Source organism: Silene latifolia, chromosome 9 (genome assembly GCF_048544455.1).
Source record: "Silene latifolia isolate original U9 population chromosome 9, ASM4854445v1, whole genome shotgun sequence".
NCBI classification, from domain to species: Eukaryota; Viridiplantae; Streptophyta; class Magnoliopsida; order Caryophyllales; family Caryophyllaceae; genus Silene; species Silene latifolia.
The window spans coordinates 22,065,818-22,078,813 of record NC_133534.1 but is presented as its reverse complement, the minus strand read 5'-3'; the positions used below and the strand labels follow the sequence as shown (position 1 = coordinate 22,078,813).

Below are 12,996 nucleotides of genomic sequence, written 5' to 3'. Positions count from 1 at the left end.
TCTCGTTTCGTCAAACATGTAAGTCCGAGAGTGTAAATCTCTCTTTTATTTATTGTTATTTACTTTTGTGTCATTAATGTAAGTTTTATGTCGAAAACACCTCTTAAAACCGATTTATAAAACCGTGCTTTAAAACCCTTTTTACGGATTTCCAGAAGACAAACCGTCGAGAAAGGACGCAGCAACTGCTGCGCCTGTAACGCCCCGTAAAATTCGGACCGTTAATATATTCTGAAAATAATTAATTAATCAAGTAAAATTTGACAATAATGTATTTAAAGTAAAAATAATTCAAAGAAATATAATTTTATTATATTTTGAAGAAAAGTATTTATTTTGATAGTTTTGAAATGTTTAAAAATAGTTTAAACCGTGTAAAATCTTTTATTTCGAAATAAGGGCGTATCGGGGGGAAAATGACAATTCGTTTGAACGTTGGGTAAACGAATTTGGAAATGGGTCGTGTGAATACTCAATTTTATTGTAATCTCGTGTTTAAAGACTTTGGACTTGACGGAATTTGCGTTTGACTTACGGATTTAATTATTATTGAAACGAGTCAAAACCGACTCGTAAAAATCCCGACTAAAAATCCCGTACGTACTTTTCTCCTTTCCTTTCTCCTTTCACGCGCACTACCCTTCCCATTTACCTTTCATTTCTGATTTTTTTATGTCATCATCATCAACATCTCATAAAAGACCAAACACCATTAACATACACAAAATCAAGCTCAAAATCGTCACAACTCATTCGTTACTAGTCCGTTTTTCACGAAATTTACCTTTCCGGAATCCCCTCGCCGAGATCTACAACTTAGTATGTTCTAATTTCAGTTTTCATTAAGTTGTTTTAAGACCAAATTTCGGTATTTCGGTATATATGCTTAATTTTTGTGTTTTTATTGTTTAATTAGGTGAAGATTTGGAGGACGAGTTCGGGGACTCGTATATTATAGAGGATAGCGGCTAGTTGTTGTTAGGGTTTCGGTTTTGAGGGGCTAATTGCTCTTTTTTCTAGCTTAAGGTAACATATTTCGAGTTACTCGACGAAAGATCGTCACAATTTTTGATTTTTGTATGTTTGGTGATTTTTGTTTGAATAAGTAGTTTTCACATGTAAAATTTGTTGCATGCATGTTAATTTGTGCCTTTTGCTAGTTTAAATTATTAAAGTTGAATTGGGGACGATTAATTAATGTTCAGACGGTCTTTTATTATATAAAAATGGAAAGAAATGATGATGTAGGGGGACGGGCAGCAGGCCGGCAGCCCGCGGCAGGCCCGTGGCAGGCCCACGGCTAGCCCACGGATGGCCCGGGTCGGTCCGTTGCTTGTTTCGCGGTTTTCCATGCTTTGTCCGTCATTTTAGGTTCATCAAGGATATAATTAGAATGAGTATACATGGTTAAACTTGTAAGGGAATCATAAAAGTAGCTAAAAGTTATGCTAATGGTAGAAAAATTATGTTATATTGACAATTACCACATGTTAGGATAGTTTACAAAATGAATTTTATAGCGATAATTGTAATGTTTTGTTGATTGTGCCGAAACCTGAGCCTTAGTCCCTTTGACTGATGCGATGTCAGTTAATTGAGTGATTGGTCAGCCGCAATTTGACCCGTACCTGTCGCAGGGCTGGGGTTGCGGGTAAAAATTCGGTTGAATGAATTAGATAATCGGCCTTTTTCTTGTTTCAGGCCATTTATTATATCTCTATTTCACATGTGTAATTAGTTGAATTTAAATAGCTTCTTATTTAGTTAGTTGAATTTAAATAGCTTCTTATTTTGTAGTAATGGCCCTAGATTCCCCTAAAGCCTTTAATATTGTTAAAATTGCTAGAATTGGAAGTTAGTATTGAATTCTTATTGAGGAACTGTTGGGATTGTATGCTGTAAATAGACATTTATATAGCCTTTCACATGATAGAATGTTAGCATTTAGGTTGGTAAGTAGGACTTTTTGCCCTCTTAAGGTTAAGTGGGTGTCTTACTTGACTTATGTGGTGAGTTTTGGGTGGTGTGGGCTAAAATATTCATGTTGGGACTAGCTGTGACTAGGTCCTAGGTGAGTATTTCGGCCTTCATCATAGATAGGTCTTTATAGTCTTTGACGAGTATATGTTCACTGCTTGATAGCCTTTGTGTTCCTGACTAGTGGATGTTTATCCAAGTTGGGGCATGACCTCAGGTACTTATTTTGATAGTATGAGGTCAGCTTAAGTACTAGCCGACCCTTCGGTGGTGTCCTTAGGGTACTCACTTCACTTTGTTTTAAAAAAAGTTGTGAGTCTTGGGTGCGGTGGTGTGTATCCGCATGTCTAGGTCTCAAGCAGATTTTAGGCTAGGGTTGTGTTGTCTCTTGGCCATGTTTTCTTAATAGTAACCGCTGAGCCAAGATACCGGTTCGATTACCTTCCCTACCTCGTGGTATAGACTTGAGTTACAAAGTGACTATTGACGGTGCTAAGAACTTATGCCTGTCTTTGATATACTGCCCTTTCTTGTTTGATGATTCTATGAATCATAGAAGGTGAGATGCAAGCCGGCTATGATTGATAGAGTTTGGATTACAATTTGTTATATGATTCACATGATAGTTAGTTGGGTCAGTTTAGGGGTCATTTGTTAGAATACATGATAAGTAAATGGTTTATCAAATTGTTTACATGTTACACTACATGTTACATTAATTTTGACGATTCGTGGCTGGGAGGACTCGAAGTTACTCCCCACTGAATTGTGGCTTTCGTGTTTGTATAAAATGCGATTGACAGGTTGTTGATGCTAGTTGGGGTCACAGACGGCTAGTGAGCAAGGAACCTTGGACCTAGTTTTGGCTATTTTATTAGTAAACCTTTTACACTTTTGGTTTGTATATAATTTGAAGGGACATATGTCTCCCTTTCTATTTTTGGTTTGTATCCATATATTTCCGCGTCTTTAGTTATAAATGTAAGTTAGTTTATCAGCTGTTGCAGGGTTATGACACTCTTCTTGAGTTGGAATTGGTTGTGAATGGTTTAGTTAGAAAATTTTTTGAAATTGCAGGTTTTTGGACTAGTTGAACCATTTACAAACATATCCTACCAGTTTTTCTGTAGAATTTACGTATATAATTAAGACTAGATTTAAGGGTGTCACAGCGCCTCTTCGAAGGAGCGCAGTACCTGCTGCACCTCTTCGTGAGGTTGCCGCAGTCCCTACTTCCTTTCTTCTTCCTTCGTCCTCTGTAATTTGTCAAACCTTTTATTTGTTTCGTTTGTTTTCTTTAATTCTTCGATACAATAGCATATTAATTTCACATGTATATTATTCATCATCATTAACATATAATTTATCATTAAATTCGGCTTAAATCCCTTATAATTCATATTTGCGAGTTTTCGTCATTAAACTCAATTCGGGTTTTAGAGGTTCGATTTACCCATATTGAATCTCTGGAATTCATCATTGATATATTTGCATCTGTTTATTTATTGTCACCATCATATATTCGTCATTAATCCATCGTATTTAGCCTAATTAGGTTAATTTGTTAATTTGTTCATTAATCATGTAATTAATTCGTATTAATCAACTTCATCCACATTCGTCTCATCCATGTTTTATTGTTTTTATGACCTTAATCACATGTAAATAACCTATTAATCACTTTCATCCGAGTAAATATATTAACTAACCATTAAATTCTCCAATTAACATTAACGATTTGCAGTTCCGGCTTCACAACCAGAACTCACCCTTGGAACAGACGCAGCAACTGCTGCGCCTCTTCCAAAGGGCGCAGTCCTGCTGCGCCCATTCCAGGTTGAGTTCTGTCTTTGAACTCCGTTGTTGCTTGACCTAGCTTAATTAGTTTACGTATAATTAACTATTATCCGTATTATCGCCTTAATTCCTGTTCGTTAATTCTTTCTTTTATTCTTTTTCTCAAATTATCCGTTTTGAAGGTATTTTCGACATAAATCATTTAAACCCGATGTAATTATTGTAATTTTCTTTATTGTAATTTTCTTTATTGTGTCTATCATGTTTCTTGTATCATTTGTATGTCTTCACATGTAAATGAACATTAAATCTCTACTTCGACCCAATTTTGTGCTAATTACCTGTTCACCAACTTAGTCTAATTCTCACATGTTAGGATTAAAACTTGGATGTTGCATTGCATGCATATAATCGACGATATATCAAGTATAGATGATGTCCCTAATCATTAGTAGAGTCCGCTATCGAGGCGGACGGGATTAGGTGTTCGATCAAAAGAGCTTCCTAATACGTACCCTCACCCCTTACTCCAGATCTCTGTGAACATCCGTGTTCATTGGCATCAACGAGAGTCATTCTAGACATAGAATGCTAAGGGTAACTATTGCTTGGTGTTCATGTCTCTACTTTGTGTCTTGACATGGCACGAGGTATTCGAACGGTTCCAATTTCCCATAAAAATTGGTGGCGACTCCACAAAATGCAAACGCTTGTTCTCTCTCCCAAGTGCCCCCGTGGGCCCATTGTCCACAGTTAGGCGACTCCGCTGGGGATATACACTTACGTGTAGCCAAGGGTGAAACTTGAACAAGGTTAGGGAATAGTTTGTACAAGACAATTGTCGGTTTTCATAACTCGGTCTTCCTAGATCGTTTCATTTGGCCTTCCTAGGCCCAACCCAACCCATTCGACCAATCGTCCCGTCTAAACGGTCCTAATTCTTATTTGGGCCTACGGATGGATATCGATTGACGTCATCCATACCATGGTACTTACTCTTGTTTGTATCAAGGACTTTCACTACTTGGAGAAATGGACTAGGAATCAGCCTTACTCTTGTTTGGTACAAGCCTCTCCACAGACTTCGGGTTTGATTGTTCGGTATGGCAACCCACCCTTTAAACCAAAACTCTTCTAAATGCACTCAACATCCCGTTATAATGCTTGTATAAATGTTTGTACCTTACGTGATCACCATTTCTAAACAAAACCATGACGATTTTTGTAAAAATCAAAACCCATTTTCAAATACAAATTTCGAAAAAGGCCATTGATTAGCGCAAAATTCAGTCAAAATTCTGTCCGTTTGTCGAGACAAAATTCGGGCCCAAGACCATTTAAAGACCTCAGTTCGAGTCCACTCCTACAAGTACACTATAGTTGACTAGGATACACATTTTCAAAACTTTGTCTTCTCTTCAAAGCTCACTCAACACAAGTGGCACACACCCACTTCACGAGTCAAAACATTTCTTCTCTTAGCAAGTGTGTTAGAATGGTCGATCGTGTTTTGATTCGTCATCGATCTCTTATCCAGTTTTCAAGATGCCTGAAAGCGACGTGAATTTCAACCAACTTCAAGATGGTAATGATCAAATCCTAGCCGCGTTAGCTCAAATCCAAGTTACTCAAGACCAAGTGTATGATCGCCTTGACACCATCGAGGGCCGAATCTACGCCATAGAGGGGAGGTTGCCTCCTCAAGAAAGAGAAGTAGTGGGTGACTTCGCGGATGAATCCAAGGATAAAAATCCTCCCATGGGAATGACTGTAGCCGAGAAAAGACTCCAATACTTAGAGGAGCAATTGATGTATCTTAAAGGGGATGACATTTATAGGGAGAATAACCGCGAGTATGAGGCCGTAAACTCCAAATTGCCAACCAACTTCAACATGACGGATATCCCTAAATTCAAGGGGCACGAAAACCCTTTGAACCACATCCGTGCCTTCAAGGATTACATGTCTATCAAAGGCATCAAACCCGAGATGTTCTTAAGGATCTTTCCTTCATCTCTTGACACCATCCCAAAGCAATGGTTCTACTCCTTAGAACACAAGAAGATCGCCACTTGGGAAGATGCCGCAATCGAGTTTGCTAAGCAATATGCGGATAATGCCGAGATCCAAGTTAACATGCGCACTCTAGAGGTTCTTACCCAAAATGACAAAGAAGGATTCACCGACTTCCTAAGTAGGTGGAGTAAGACTAGTGCCCAACTAGTTGAACGCCCGGATGAGTCTACCCTTGTGGAGAAGTTCGTGGACAATCTCAAACCCATCTATGCCAATTATTTGAGGTACCAAAACATCAAAACTTTCAAGGACTTAACCGTACTAGGAACAAGAATTGAGGATGACATCCATAAAGGGCTCTTGTCCAAAACGGTAGGTCGAGGATATCAAGGCTCAACAAGTCGTTCATACGGCTCCACTAGAAAGACCGATGAGGTTAACCTTCTCGAGTCATCCAAGAAAAGTACCCCACCAAGGAAATTCACGAATCTTGGGGACACTTACTCCAATGCTCTAAAGAGGTTAATGAAGCAAGGCAAACTCCAACCCATAGGACCTACTCCCGAACCTGAAAAGAAGTCCAAATTCTGGGACGAGAACTGATACTGTGAATATCATAGGGGTAAGGGACACGACACAGAAAAATTCTACAAATTGAAAAATGTGTTTCAAGACATGATTGAGGATGGTCGACTACCAATACCGCCGGGAGGTAAACCCAACAACACTCAGATCCTCTTGGAGTTCTAGTGATTACAAGTGACGAATCTACCTTAGATTGTGCACATCTTATTTCTCCAGTTGAAAATGAAATCTACGCAATCGAGAATAAAGGGTTCTACTCTACCATCTCCCCTACCATTTCCGACTTCATCACATGGGCAAGGAGTGTGGATAGGTAAGTTTGGGAATTGGAAAATGTGGTGACAACTTTCCATGACCCCAACGCAACACCTAAGAAACATGTGCCACTAATCTTCTCTCAAAATGCTACTATGCAAGAGATAGTCGCCGTGGTCGATAGACTAGTTGGCCAAATCATACGACTAGAAGACGAAATTATGAGAATGAGGGAACAAGCTACAATTAATGGAATATGGGCCGATGATGATGAGGACGCATATCTCATTGATAACTCCCTAGTCAAATAAATAGTCCAAAATAGTGAAGACCAAGATGTGGACCACCTAACTCGTTCGGGACGTCCATATCAAAACACCACTCAAAATGGTCCAACCAACGTTGTCACACCAAATGATAATGAAGATGACTCCACTGACCATTTGCTCAAGCAATTACAGAAGACAAAGGCTGATCTTTCAGTCTGGCAACTAGTAGCAAGCTCATTCCCACATCGCCAAGCTTTACTGCAAGCTTTGGCCAAGTTAAGTATAGCACATAACTCTACACCTGACGATGTAGTCAACTTGGTCTTCCAAGAAACACCAAAGCTAAGTAATCATGTTACTTTCTCAGACGAAGAATTGCCACCTTTTGACGTTAGTCATAACTTGGCTCTTTACATCACTGTCATTTGTCTAAAGAAGAACGTGCCAATGACCTTGGTAGATGATGACTCTACGGTCAACGTCATACCCCTCAAAACGGCATACAAATTAGGCATGAAAGAGTCGGATTGGACCCCTACCATTCAAGGTGTTCGCGCATATGATGGTACACGACGAAAAGTCGTAGGACTCGTCAACCTAACCATAGCCACAGGGCCAATTGAGCGAAAGGTTAACTTCCAAATAGTGGACATTGAAGCTTCCTTCAACATACTTTTGGGAAGACCTTGGATTCACGCTTCAAAAGCGGTAACATCCACCCTTCATCAAAAGATCAAGGTCCCACTAAATGGCAAAGTGGTGACGATCGCTTCGTCACCCATCAAGGCAATAATCGAAAATAAGTCAAACAATCAAGTCCTTGCGGATCCAGTATATGAGCTCGGGGGCTTCCAAAGCATAAGCGTCATAGAAAGCGAATTGGCACCCCTATACTACGATCCCTACTCCAACTTATTGGTCAACCACATACTCAAATCCCAGGGATACTTCCCTGGAATGCCTTTGAACCCTATCCGAAGAAACTCCTTCGCACCCTACAAGGAAGGCAACTAAAAAAGGATACCACTAGGACTAGGGTACAAACCCACCAAAGAGGAGGTTCTCGAGATGCTTGCTCAAGTTCAAAACCGTAAGTACGTAGGAGTCCAAATGCGACCCTATCTCCCTACCCTAAACGAATACTTTGTTAAGGAAGGAAGTCTAGAACTCTTTCACGGATTTTCCGATTCTTGGCATTATCTCGAGAGGAAGTTAGCCGGAATCGAGATCTTTCACGATTGCTACTTCATCCCTCCAGAAACGGTTCCTACCGTCAAAACCCGTCAAGCACCTTGCTTAGACGAACAAGCTGTTAGCCTATTGTTTGGGGAAGATCGATTTGTTAGAGCCGCGCAGGATGAGATCATTACCATGATACTTCAAGACGATCACTTTAACCCTACCTCGTTAATCACAGAAACAAACACGAATCAGCAGAAAGGATGGAGAAAATCAATCAAGTGGACCAATAATCAAGGAAGACTCTTCAAGCTCACCACTGGAGAAGGAGAGATGTTCAAAGGAGAGCCAGAAGACGATGAATTTGAGTCAGAGTCAGAGTCGGAGTCTAGAGACGTCGCTAAGGAGTCTCCTCCTGTCGTCATCCCCATTCCCTTTGTTTTGCCTAGGTTAGCCTCGAGTAGTTACAGTAGTTCGGGAAATGTCCCAACAACTGTCCCTTTACCGCCACTGACCACAGATCAGATGGCTTCTTTGTTTCAACTTTTCTCAAACTTTAATAAATCAGGTTCTGCTTACTCTTTGTGTTATCTTGAGTGCAATTCTGTTTATGATGATACTGAGGATGACCAAGATCCAGACTCAATTGAAATACCTCCCTACGTAGCCAAATAAATACTACAGGAAGGGGAAGGGGGACCAGTAATAGAGAACACCGAACCCATCAATGTAGGAACCGAATTAGAACCCCAAGAGCTTAGGATAGGGACTACCTTGAGCTCTACCGAAAGGGCCGATTTCATAGACCTCCTAAACGAGTTCAAAGACGTCTTCGCTTGGTCCTACAAAGACATGCCAGGGATCGACAGAGATATCGCCGAACATAGAATTCCAATTAAGCCAGGTTTTAAACCTGTAAAACAGAGGCTTCGTCGAATGAGAACGGAATGGTCTCTCAAGATTAAGGAACAAGTCGATAAGCAATTCAAAGCCGGGTTCATCAAAGTTTCCGAGTATTCTGACTGGGTAGCTAACATAGTACCTGTACCCAAAAAGGATAGGAGAATCCGTGTTTGTGTCGATTTTAGAGACTTAAACAAAGCAAGTCCTAAAGATGACTTCTCTATACCACACATTGACATATTGGTGGACAATACTGCAGACCACGCATTACTATCCTTTATGGATGGGTATGCGGGTTATAACCAAATCAAGATGGCCATAGAAGACATACATAAGACCGCCTTTGTCACTCAATGGGGAACCTATTGCTATACGATTATGCCGCTTGGTTTAATAAACGCCGGAGCTACATATTAACGCACCGCAACTACACTCTTACATGACATGATGCATAAAGAAGTTGAGGTATACGTAGACGACATGATTGTCAAATCCAAGGATAGAGAAGGGCACATTAAGAACCTTCGCAAATTTTTCGCAAGGCTACGAAAGTACAATATGAGGCTCAATCCTCAGAAGTGCGCATTCGGAGTAACATCTGGCAAACTCCTGGGGTACGTTGTTAGCTAACAAGGTATAGAAATAGACCCTTCCAAGATCAAGGCTCTGATCGAAATGCCACAACCTCAAACAGAAAAAGAAGTCAGAGGATTGCTAGGAAAAGTGCAATATATAAGTCGATTCATATCGAAACTCACCAGGATCTGTGAACCTATCTTCAAGAAGCTCAAGAAAACAGATCACACCATGTGGGATGATGACTGTCAAAAGGCATTTAACCGAATCAAAGAGATATTGGCTAAACCACCATTGCTCATGCCGCCTCAACGAGATCAACCTCTTGGTTTGTATCTTACAGTAACCGAAACAGCCATGGGTGCCATGCTAGCTCAAACCGTAGGAAGTGAAGAAAGAGCTATCTACTACCTTAGTAAGAAGTTCTTGGAGTACGAGTGCAAATACTCACAACTCGAAAAGACATGCCTCGCTCTTGTGTGGGCAACGAAGAAGATACACCATTACATGCTTAGCTACTCCGTCAAAATATACTCCAAAATGGATCCGGTCAAATACCTCTTCGAGAAACCCGTCCTCAACGGACGATTAGTGAGATGGACTTTGATGCTCTCCGAGTTCGACCTCAAATACGTGCCCCTGAAAGTTATAAAAGGGCGCACCGTTGCCGAGTTCTTCGCAGAGAATCCTATCAATGATGCACAAACGATAGACACTTGGTCATTTCCAGACGAGAATATACTCCAAACTGATGTAGACTCCTGGGACCTTTATTTTGATGGAGCATCAAACGTAAGAGGATTTGGAATAGGAGTGTTGCTCATTTCTCCTGAAGGCGAGCATACACCAATCTCTGTCAAACTCGACTTCGAGGTGACAAATAACGCTGCAGAATACGAAGCTTGTCTCATTGGACTACAAACGGCAATGAGCCTAGGCATTAAAAACCTCCGAGTACATGGGGATTCATCCCTGATCATCAATCAAGTTACGGGATCTTGGAAAATTCGAAGCGAAAGCTTAGCACCTTATCAAGCCAGAATAGACCAAGTTGCCCAATTCTTTGATCACGTGACATATCTACACCTATCTCGGGAAGAAAATCAATTTGCAGATGCTCTTGCAAAACCTGCATCTTTGATTAATATGCCAGATGACATGGTGGAAATGCCTTTATGTATCGAATGACGGTCAGAACCAGCTTATGTCCATCAAATCACTGACGAAGAGGAAATCGCGCAGGAACCCTGGTTACAAGCAATCCTAAATTTCAAGCTCAACGTCACCTATCCACCGGATATGGACAAAAGGAGACAACGTGCCATACGACTACTAGCTTCCCAATACGTTCTCATACAAGGAGAGTTATACAAAAGAACACCGCTTGGTGTAATCTTACGTTGCCTTGATCATTCACAGGCTCGGAAAGTGATGGAAGAAGTCCACAATGGAGAATGCGGTCCTCACATAAGTGGGCCCATGATGGCAAAGAAAATCACACGTTTGGGGTATTATTGGACCACGATGGAATCCGATTGCATCAAATACGTAAGACATTGCCCAATCTTTGGGAATGTACAACATGTCCCTCCTTCATTGCTCTACACGATGACATATCCTTGGCCATTTTATGCCTGGGGAATTGACATAATCAAGAAGATAACTCCAGCCGGAACAGGAGGTCACTGTTTCATCCTAGTGGCAATTGACTATTTCATCAAATGGGTAGAAGCGGCTTCCTACACTAGTCTCACGGCTAAAAACGTGCCAAAGTTCATACAAAACAACATCATCTATCGATACGGTTGCCCACACGAGATCATTAGTGATAACGGATCACACTTCCAAGCTGAGACTGAGCAATTGCTAGCCAAGTACAAAATTAGGCATCACCACTCTTCGCCCTATAGACCACAGACTAATGGTGCGGTAGAGGCAGCAAACAAGAACGTTGCCACAATTCTCAAGAAAATGATTGACAACTATCGAGATTGGCCAAGCACGATACCCTTTGCTTTGTGGGGATATTTCCACATCCGTTAGGACGCCCACTGGGGCCACTCCTTTCTATTTGACTTACGGCATGGAAGCTGTACAACCAGTCGAGTAGAGATACCATCCTTGCGTATCTTGCTCGAAAGCCAAATCCCGGAAGCTGATTGGAAGAGGGACAGATATGAAGAACTCATCCTCCTGGATGAACGTAGACTACGCGCCTTGCATAATGTCCAAACATATCAAGCATGTATCAAACGGGCCTTCAACAAAAGGGTTAAGCCAAGGAACATCAAAGAAGGAGACTTAGTACTCAAGTCGGTTAGAGCTCTTTTACCTGTCGATCCACGGGGAAAATTCAAACCTAATTGGGTCGGGCCATTTCTAGTCAAGTCCATACTTCCAGGGGGTGGGGTTAGAATCACAGACCTTGATGGGAATGAGTTCTCCAACCTGACAAACCTCGACCAACTAAAACGGTATTATGTCTAGAATAGGAAAAAAAAGCGCCTCGCGTAACCTCACGTGTCGCTCTTGTGACACTAAACAAACGGCCCCTGGCCAAGCTGAAATAAGCTAATGTCACTCTGCTCTTGCATTTTGACGAATTTGTCATCCTCATATCATCGAATAAACTAAACTGCACCTTCAGAGTAAGCAAAAGCTCATGCTTATTTTCTAAGTTCATTACAAGCTCTTGCTTAGAACAATTATTTTTTTAAATTTACTCGAACTACGCGCAAGGGTTTGATTTCATTTTCTTAATGAATACGTAGGCAATCCTTCACAGGATACAACCCATTACTTTAAAAATGTAAATAGAAGGACATTTGCATTGCATTTCGAATTCGACAAGAATAATAAATAGAAAACCCAACGGTTTCATAACCAATTAACCTTTTTTTGTTTCATTCATTTTCTAATAATAATACGCTACATAATAAATAAGAATAGGCTAGGATTCTAAAAACCCCACCTTTTTATTACAACAATAATAATAATAATAAATAATAGTAAAGACTTGGGCTATTCTTCCATTTTCCCTTTGCCCTTGTCATTCTCATCATTTTTCTTGTCGCGACCTCGAGCCGGACGCTCTTGCGCCACTTCAGACCTAATCACCAACGGTCTTTCTAGAGGCCTAGCTTTACCATTCTTGCCAGTCACCATCTCCACGACTGGAGAGGTCTTCAGTTTCTTCGAAGGATGAACAACTCGAAACCCGGCTTCCTCCTCTCCCTCAGTCAGATGCTTCTCTTTCTCTTTTTCCACCTCGCGCACCTTGTAGTCAACGGGCTCGCGCTTCCTCAATCTCTCGCGCTCTTCCGGAGTAGTAGCTTTCCTCCATCGTAAGTAGGAATCCGACACCCATAAGGCATTAGCAGAAGAGTTCAAGAACCACATGTTTCTTTGAGCCCATTTAATGGCCCACTCCCTTCGGCTT

General features: G+C 41.0%; 1 long non-coding RNA gene across 1 annotated transcript; it reads left to right on the top strand.

Annotated features, from left to right (window-relative positions):
- Positions 1 to 403: 403 nt before the first annotated feature.
- LOC141602507 (uncharacterized) lies at positions 404 to 3,143 on the top strand. Its single transcript, XR_012524489.1, has 3 exons — positions 404 to 819; positions 917 to 1,026; positions 2,781 to 3,143. It is a non-coding gene; the product is annotated as an uncharacterized LOC141602507 (long non-coding RNA).
- Positions 3,144 to 12,996: the final 9,853 nt, after the last annotated feature.